This window comes from Metopolophium dirhodum, chromosome 3 (genome assembly GCF_019925205.1).
Source record: "Metopolophium dirhodum isolate CAU chromosome 3, ASM1992520v1, whole genome shotgun sequence".
NCBI classification, from domain to species: domain Eukaryota; kingdom Metazoa; phylum Arthropoda; class Insecta; order Hemiptera; family Aphididae; genus Metopolophium; species Metopolophium dirhodum.
The window spans coordinates 37,829,778-37,839,313 of record NC_083562.1 but is presented as its reverse complement, the minus strand read 5'-3'; the positions used below and the strand labels follow the sequence as shown (position 1 = coordinate 37,839,313).

At 29.1% G+C, this 9,536-nt stretch overlaps 1 protein-coding gene across 1 annotated transcript in view; it reads left to right on the top strand.

Moving 5' to 3' along the window:
* Positions 1 to 823: 823 nt before the first annotated feature.
* LOC132940182 (mucin-2-like) overlaps positions 824 to 9,536 on the top strand; it is a 43,981-nt gene continuing 35,268 nt past the window's right edge. Inside the window, exon 1 of the mRNA XM_061007638.1 lies at positions 824 to 1,189. The gene's annotated coding sequence lies outside the window, so the exon portion shown is untranslated. The remainder of the gene's footprint in view (positions 1,190 to 9,536) is intronic.

The window sequence follows — 9,536 nt, the reverse complement described above, 5'->3', positions numbered from 1 at the left end:
ACAAAATAGATTGGATTCACGCGTTTTTCGACAGTAATTATTCGCATTTTCTTCGATTTTTCTCCTCTAGTCCTTTTGGCCAAACAATGAAAACAATATAATAATATATTATATTGTACGTCACACGGAATTTTTAACAATAATATTCTAATAACATTTGCTGTAATATAACGTTCGTTTACGGTTATAATATTATAATACAGTGTGTCAGGGCCGTAGGGGGTTAACCCCCCCCCCCCCCCGCTTATAACATATAGTAGGTACTAGGTATATAAATGTAATTATATTATATATACTTATAACATTAAAATGTTTTTTTCTGTGATGAACCCCCTCCCACCATCATATTAAATTCCTGTCTACGGCACCGTAGTGTGTGTTATTATTTCTTATTAGTATACTCATACTTAATGCAAATTACAGCACAATTTCAAACGACAACGTGAAACCAGCAATAATAAAAACGCTTAAAACGCATTTTTTTTTTTTAGATTGACGCTGGAAAACTACAGGGTACGATCATTGCGAGGGGGGGGGGGGGTGTCGGAGCGAGCGCAAAGGAACTGTCTTATATTTTGTCGTCGTCCCCGCGGCGAGCTTACCGTAGCGCATATTCGCGTAGATTCAGCAGCGTGTGTGCGCTGCGTGTGTTGACACGTCGTGAAAGCGTGACAAACCGACGACGATCGGCCGCGATCGGCCACGATCGACGATCAGCCGGTGGCGGCAACGACCTGTCTGTCGGAGGAGGCAGCGGTGGCGCGGCGGCGAAACCGGAGGACTGCTCGGTCCGCCGCGCCACCACCGCTGACGGTCCGCACTCCGAGCGCGGTAAGCGGTTCAGTAGTGAAGAAACGACCGTCCTGGTCGCGCACACCGTGTACCGCGTAACTGATAACACGCTCGTGGTCGTCGCCGCGCGATCGATCCGTACTGTAATACAACTGGCAACGCACTGATTTTTAATATTTTATACTTCGTTTGACTTGGTGACTTTTTCGTTACAATTCCGCGTCGGAATACGCGAAAAATTGAGCGTCTCGGCGTGCGAACGGAGTACGCGCCCCCTCGACACGGCGAAGAAATAGGGCACGCGATCTACATGGGATACGTCGTGCTGGACTGCTGCAGTATGTGTGTGCGTTCGATCTATGACCAAACAGACGGTCATCGCCAATAATAATAATGGGTATGTCTTATAATATATAACCATTAGTGTAGTATAAGTATAGCAAATATAGCGACTTGACGTAGGTATACTTAGTTAATAATAGTACCTAGACATAATATTAGAGTAGTAGTGCTCAGCATACTTAGTAGGTACTTGGTACCTACTATTGTAAGTCGACGTTAACGTGTATTTCGAGCGGGATCTCTTGTACACATAATATTATAACATTATACCCCTACGATCGGCGTAGTGGTTGCCCAATATCGATGTACACTTTCTTTGTATACATGCGTGTGTGCAGATCTATATAACAGTATATACCTATGCACGAAAACAATGTCTGTTCGATACCGCCAAAGGGTGGCTGAGGTGATGGTCGGGTCCCACGCCGGGAAATTCACTTTCTTGCAATAATTCCCAGCAACTCTACACGCCCCGATATTCTTCATTGTTATCGTCTATCGTTATATGTCGCGACGATTTCTGTGTCACGACGAAACACTATACAGTGTAATATATATACGTACCTATATAACGTAATAGCGCGTAACCGCCGCCGCCGCCAATAATTATCGTACCTGCCGCCGCCATGTGAAAGTTTCGATCGGCGTCTCTGTATACATTTTAGTGTCCGCCGTCCGTGTGTAAAACTGCGTGGTGTCGTATCCGACGATATATTTATTTGCTTTAATCCACTGTTTCCGACGTGCTGTATTCAGATTAATATGCTGACTAAAAAAAAAAAAAAATAAAGAAATTGGAAATGTTCGTGTTATTTGATAGATTTTTAATCGTCTTAGATCCGATAAGACAATGTAGAGTGCGTACTGCGTATAATATAATATACTGTAATCGTCGTGTTGAAAAATAATAATATATTCCTGCGTAGTTGTAAATATTTTTATAGGTATCTACAGTCTAGTACAGAATGAAATAATATTAATAACCGATGTGCGTTTTCCTATTCATTAGTCCGTCGAGGTCGTCATGTTAGGTATACGACGGCGTTTATTACAATTATATTCTTGTGATTAACGATAATGATTAATATAACGATTAGAAGACGTAGGTTACCTATATATATATATATATCTTACTATAATATATTGTTGTTCCGGAAACTTTAATCTGGTGACTTGAACGACTGCTGTGTGCACCACGATTAACAATTTGATGCAAATTGTATTCAGTTTAAGTTTGATTTAACGATTTTGTTACCGAATTGTTCACCAATATTTTGATCCTCTAAGATTTCGTGTTATGACATTAAACGTTTAAAAGTAGTATAATGTGCCTATATACAGTGAAGTCGATTCATTATTTATCTATTTTTTTTTTTTTTTTATTGATCGTGAAGCCCGGCAACTATGATCATTAGCTGTTTGTTTTTATTTGTAGGGGAGGGAACTGTAGGTGTAACACGTGTGTGTAGTTTTGGCAGATTTTTTAGTGGGCACCCGTGAGTATCTGCCTATTTATCTATTGTACCTACCTATTTGTATTTTATTTTTAGATTCTGAGTGAAACGATGAATGTATTGATTTTACAATGATGTGTGTTTTTTTTTTTATTTTTTTTTTTATTTATTTTTTTTTTTATTTTTGTGTCTGTGTACACGATAAGTAGTCGAAATAATGCTTCGATTTTCGACTTCAGTATCTTGTTCGATGGGAAAGTGAATATCGTTGGTGCATTGGGGAGGTCAAAATTTTAATTTCCCAGTAGTTTTCAAAAGCGATGTGAAAAACAAAAGAAAAATTAAGGAAAAACGGGAATTTTTACGCAAAATCGATTTTTAACAAAATCGATTTTGGTTATTGGTGTAACTCTAAAACAAATGACCGTAGATGCATGAAATTTTCACTGGTTGTTTATATTTGCATTTTCTATACACAATACAATTTTGAAAATATTTTGACTCTTTTTGAGCTGTTTACGGCCATTGTCAGTTTTCAATTTTTTTAGTTTTTTTTTCTATAAATATCAATAAAATTTTATCTGTTGAGTAAAAAAGCTTGAAAATTTAATAGAAGGCTTCTAGGTTATTGTTTCAAAGGCAGATGAAAAAAATTAAAAATCCTTAGTCACAGTTTTTAATTATAAGCATTTAAAGTTCAAATTTTGACAAAATACAGAAAAATCACGAAAAATAGCAAATTATTTTGAGTGGAAATTCATAAAAATTTTTCTTTTTAAATCTAAGATTTGAAAATGTAATATAAGATTACTCATAAGTTTGTCTACCTTTATCAAAAAAAAAATGTCTAGAAGAAACTTAAATTAAATTTTTATGAGCGTCTGAAATTTATATTTTTACAACATTTGATATTTACTCGATTTCTCATGTAACAATTTTCTTATTTTATTGTAATTAAAAAACAAATGACTGTAGATACTTGAAAATTTCACTGAATGTTCATATTAGCATTTTCTATACACCATAAAATGTTGAAAATATTTTGACTCTTTTTGAGCTGTTTACGGACATTGTCAGTTTTCAATTTTTTTAGTTTTTTTTTCTATAAATAACAATAAATTTTTATTTGTTGGGTAAAAAAGCGTGAAAATTTAATATAAGGCTCCTGATATATCGTTCTAATAGCAGTTGAAAAATATTAAAAATACATAGGCACAATTTTTTTTTATAAGCATTTAAAGTTCAAATTTTGACAACATTTATCAAATTTATAATTTATTAATTATTTTGTGGTTAAAAATGTATAAAATGTTTAACTTTTATGGCTAAGGATTTAAAATTTAAAACAAGGCTCCACGTAAATAGGTTATATATAAATTACTTTATTCACAATAATATCATCAAATATACTTGGAAATATCATAGGCTGACTGACCGTTTTCGCTCAGAATCGTTTTTCTTATACAATGATATTATATCATTGAATTCAAATTTAACACCATCCATTACAGTGACCCACTTGTAACCTACTGTACAGCAGAGCGACATCCACTTATCCACCTTTTTTAGTTTTTAGCTACCTAATATATACGCACGTACCTATATATATAACTACATATCTAAGTATATAATGAAATTGGAAATTACTTATAAAATTTGTAAATGTTATTATAAAAATATCATAGTTTATACAATACGTAGGTAATGTTTATACATAATATGGTTTACCTAATTTTTTGTAAACTGAAAGTACGATCAAATTTTTACGAAATAACGGAAACACGATTATGGAATCTGATACAGGTATATTACCTCGTATATTACAGAAACTGTATAGCAGCTAATTGACTCTCTAAAACAGTCGATTAACTTCGAAAAGTAACAGAAACTTATGCGTATTAATTTTGCATTGTCATAACCGCCGGATAAGTATATTTGACTGTCAGGCAAATTGTACTATGTGACGTATACTGATACATTCAAAACAAAACATACAAACTTCAAAGAAAGAAAGAATGATTGAATAGAATTAAAAACTACATGACAATGCATAAGTGAATCTCAAAAGAAATCTACTTCCCTATATTTGAGAATAGCCGTGCAATTTGCTTATGTAGAAACAATGTAATGAGCATAGAGTCTATGCCATAGATTCCATAAAGGCATAGACTATACAATATATTGCCTTATCACGAATACAAACTACGGCTAACCGTTACATTATATTATGTTGACTATCAGTGATTCGTAAATCTTACAGTTAATAATATTATTATAATATAATATAATATTGTATTATATTATTTATAATTAATATGTATTTTATATAGATTATTATAGGTAGGTACATATAATAGTATAATGGATATAACATAAATCTAACATTTATTGTCACCTACCATACTGTCATAATTTAGTTAATAATTTATTTACAATTTACAATTATTTATTTATTTATAAGTGTTATTGTTTATGACAATTTCTATATACTACAAAATGTTAGTTATAATACCTATTATAATATATTATACAATCAGTTGGCATTGGTGGAAACTGGTATAAGAAATACTCGTTATTTTAAAAATGCAGATAAAATCAATACATTTTATTTTTTAATATGAAAGGTGTTATATTTTTGTAGTTTTATAATTTACTATTAAATATTTAATTTATATTATATTGAAAGTGTCCCCTTGGGTGACTTCTTTCTTCAAAAATAGGTACCTACTCGTGTTTTTTTTCACTCTTAGCATACATGCTTATTGTGTCAACTGATACAGATAGTATATATTAATTTATTATTTAAAATAAAAAAATGGATACCTACTATACAATGGTTACAAATTAACTTAAATAGGATCTATAAAATTGAATTTCTTATTTCTTATATTTCATATTTAGTAATTTTTTAGAAATATAATAATAATCTATACCTTATTAAAGTACAGTAATCTACAAAATATATTCAATTCTTATACACATTGTTGATACTTAGAATACTAACTAAAACGTTGCAAACCTAAACAGTAAACATTGGTGCATTTTGTAACCTTGATTCTGGTACTTTATGTGCTTTGTTTGGAGATTTGTTTTAAATCTATTATACGTCAGATAAAAGATAATAATATTTAGTTATAATAAAAATTGAATTATTTTATTCTGTTGTAAATCCTGAAGAAAGTAAATCATTATTATAGACTAGTTTATTGTGTGCGGATATAATATATAACATAATATCTATTATATGATTTTGAAGAGTAGGTATAAAGAAGGTTAGAAATAAATTGGCAAGTTGTTAAGACCTTGATATTATACTTCATTGAACTATTTGAACTCCTCAAATAATAAAACTACTATTATAATTACATTTATAGGGACATTATTATTTATTATTTATTATAAAGTATTCATATTTATAGGCTATAGTAAAATTATTTATGTATAAGGTTAGGCCTAACTATAAATGTATAATAGAAATTATGTTTTATTTCAATTTTCAAAACTGTTTTTCAAATTGATTAATGACAACAATAACTACAGTCAATGTACAAAACATATACACCTATAATAATTGACTAAATTTATATTAAACCAATTTTTAGGACATTTGAATGAAATTAAAAATATACATAGTATATGCATGATATATTATATTGTATATACCATTATGGTATTTGCTTTTAGGTAATCAATATTCAATGTATTTATTACTAATTTAAAATTTTTTAAATAGTTTTTATTTAAAATACTGGTTTTCAATACAAACATATAGTCTGATAGCACTATGTCACTATGTATACTTACAAATAATTCTAATAATTTAATTGCGTATACTTTTTATAAGAGATATTATTTACTACAACTGCCATCACGTAATACGATTTTCGATACGGAACGGTCTTTTAAAATGTCTCTGCTGTAATGTCTCCGACGTCATGTTACGTAGATATCTAACTATTGTTCTGCTACTGAGAAAACGTTAACATGCATATACTTTAAGAGGAATCTAATAAACAATTTAACTAATGTAACGGTCTAATAAGTAAAAAATACTATAGTTGTATATTATTATGCTTATATTTATGAACTATTTGTCATTTTTATATAAATTATTTGGTAGTATACCTACCCTTATGATTTTTATCGTTTTTTTTATGTGTAGTGTTTGTGTTCATAGAGATAAGAATGAAGTAAAAAAAAATATTGAATATTTATATTGTCTTTATAAATATTCTCTCATTACTTATAGGTACGACCTTCTGATTTACACGATTCTTTATAGAGTTATTAATATGATTTTATTATTTTAAGTTATAATAACTAACATTATGTATTTATATGCACGGTGTTTTATTTAACAAAAGGTGATTCAGTGATTGGTATATTATGTACTGGTTTATGTCGCAGTTATGTAAGTTGTTCCTTAGCTACCTTTATTAAAACAGTATAATATTTAGCTAATTGTGTTTATTGACAATATATAAGTAGGTACATATTATTATTATATACTTTTTTAGTGCTTATATTTGTAAAACTTATAATAAGGTTTGTATTATGTTTTTAATGGCGTTTAAAATGGTTAATTGTGCTACCGTGGGTTTTTATCTGGATTTTAGATCAACATTATTATAATATAATAAGGAGGTAGGTGTTTTGTAAACTGCCTGTTTTCTTAATTTCCGTTGTTGCTTTAAATATGAATAAAGAATACATTTAATCATCTACAAATGGGTAGCTTATAAAATATTTAATTATATTGTTTATTTTTAAAATATATGGTCATTACTCATTAATGTATTTTTCAAATTAAACTATGTACTTATATAATATTCTTTTAAATATTATAAAATATTTTTATTGGTTATTTTTGTTTCCATAATTATGAATTTATTGGCACATATTATGGTTAAACAGCAGGTTTATAACAAATGATTTATCAAAATATTATACCTTTACGTTTTTAACATTTAAAAAGTAAATTAGTAGCTTTTAAAATTATTATATAATTAGGTAACAGGATAGGTATGTAAGCTATATGATTCATATGGTTCTACTTATTAAACACTTCAACAAATTACATATCAATATTATTGCGAGAAAAGGTATAGGTATTTGGTTTTAGTGAAAATCCCATCATTAACTTGTACGTATTTTCGCTATGGACATTACCTAGTTTGTATTTTAAAATGCCTTCCTATTATTTCGTGGACAGATTTTATGATTTTTTAACTCAATTATCAGTATATACATTATTAGTAATATATATTATTATTATCATTAAATTGTTGATTTTTAAGGCAGATTATAGTTATATTTTTAATTTTAATTGTAAATTGTACATATAGCAAAATAGTTCATGTTAGGAGTTTGGGACTAAGGCGTATAGTTGAATAGTGGCATAGGTACATACACTATACTACGTTCATTATTAAGAACGACACGAAGGACATTTGTTGTGGCGAAGCGTGAAGGCGTTTGTTCTGTTTTCTTATCATTAAACCAAATCAGAGAGTCTGTATAATATAATCATTCGTTCAAGGTAGAAATAGGTTATTTAGGACAGATTTTAGTTTTAAATATTTATTATCCATGCACTATGCGTTAGTTTTTAATTAACCATATGTTAAGGGTATTTGTATCATTATTTGTTTCGGATGAACCATTTTAGCCTCGAAATAGTATTACGGATCGTGCTGCTGTGATAGATCAAAATTTGTACCAAATTATTCGAAAGGAAATGTGTTCACTGACTAGTAAAAAAAAATAAACAAAGAGTTGGATATTCGAATAACAACATTAAACAATAGAAACTAAACAAAAATAATAGCATACTTACCTATTTAACGTCGAAATTATATTTTTTGATAATATATAATATTTTTCAAATAAAATGGTCTTTAAGATTCAATTATATTTTTATTTTCCCAATTTTAGTTTATAAATCCAATCGTCATGTTATGTATTTAATTGTGTTTGACAAAAATAATAAAAAGTTTACGGTTTACTGTATAATGTACCTATATGAAACAAATAACGATTTGTTTTCCAAAACTCGACGATCGATTTAAAACAATAGAGACCTTGTCGGCTTCGTGACGTACTGAGCTTAATTGCGGTACTTGGTATTTCACAATCGGAACGAATATGGTGGTTAACTTAACTGTAAAATGATGGGTTTCAAGTCTTTGCGAACGGATGCATGGCTGAACTAATAACTAAAAATATTAAATGATAGCAATTATGGAAAAGACTACCGAAGGTATGTTATTTTAGAGAGTGAATATCTTGTTATAAATTATTGTATATTATTATTATTTATGAGTTATAGCCTATAGGCGTGTAATCCTGATTTGTACCTACATAGTAAAACAGAATTTGAATTATTTTTAAATAAGTTTATATTACATAATAATTGGCATAATATACCTCAATAATAAGGAAAAATAATTTGTATTCAAGAGCCATATAATACATTTAGTTTAATTCAAATACTTATACGAATTATTTAATAATTTTTTTCTTCAATAATGAATTTATTCAAGTTCAGATTTTTGGAATGTTTAAATATCATATTTCAAATTTATTTTTAATTGTTTGTTCAACTGTGTCCTGTGGTAATACACAAACTTATTTTTTTCAAATGAGAATCTCTACCTTTTACTGTATAATATTATTAAGCGGATGGTTTTTTTTGAAATATTTGATGTAGGTGATCTTTCTACCTAATTCGAAATTCGAACGTATAGTTTCTCAGTTATATAATAATAAGGATAATAATCCTTCAAAAAGATTTACATAAGTATTAATTAAATATAGAAGGGGGGGGGGGGTCATCATTTGAAAAGCAGTAACTTCACTCTTTAAGTATTACAAAAAATCTCAAGAATTTGAAAATATGATCTTAATAATATGATCAAAATCCGATTTTGAATAATTTGGATTATTGAA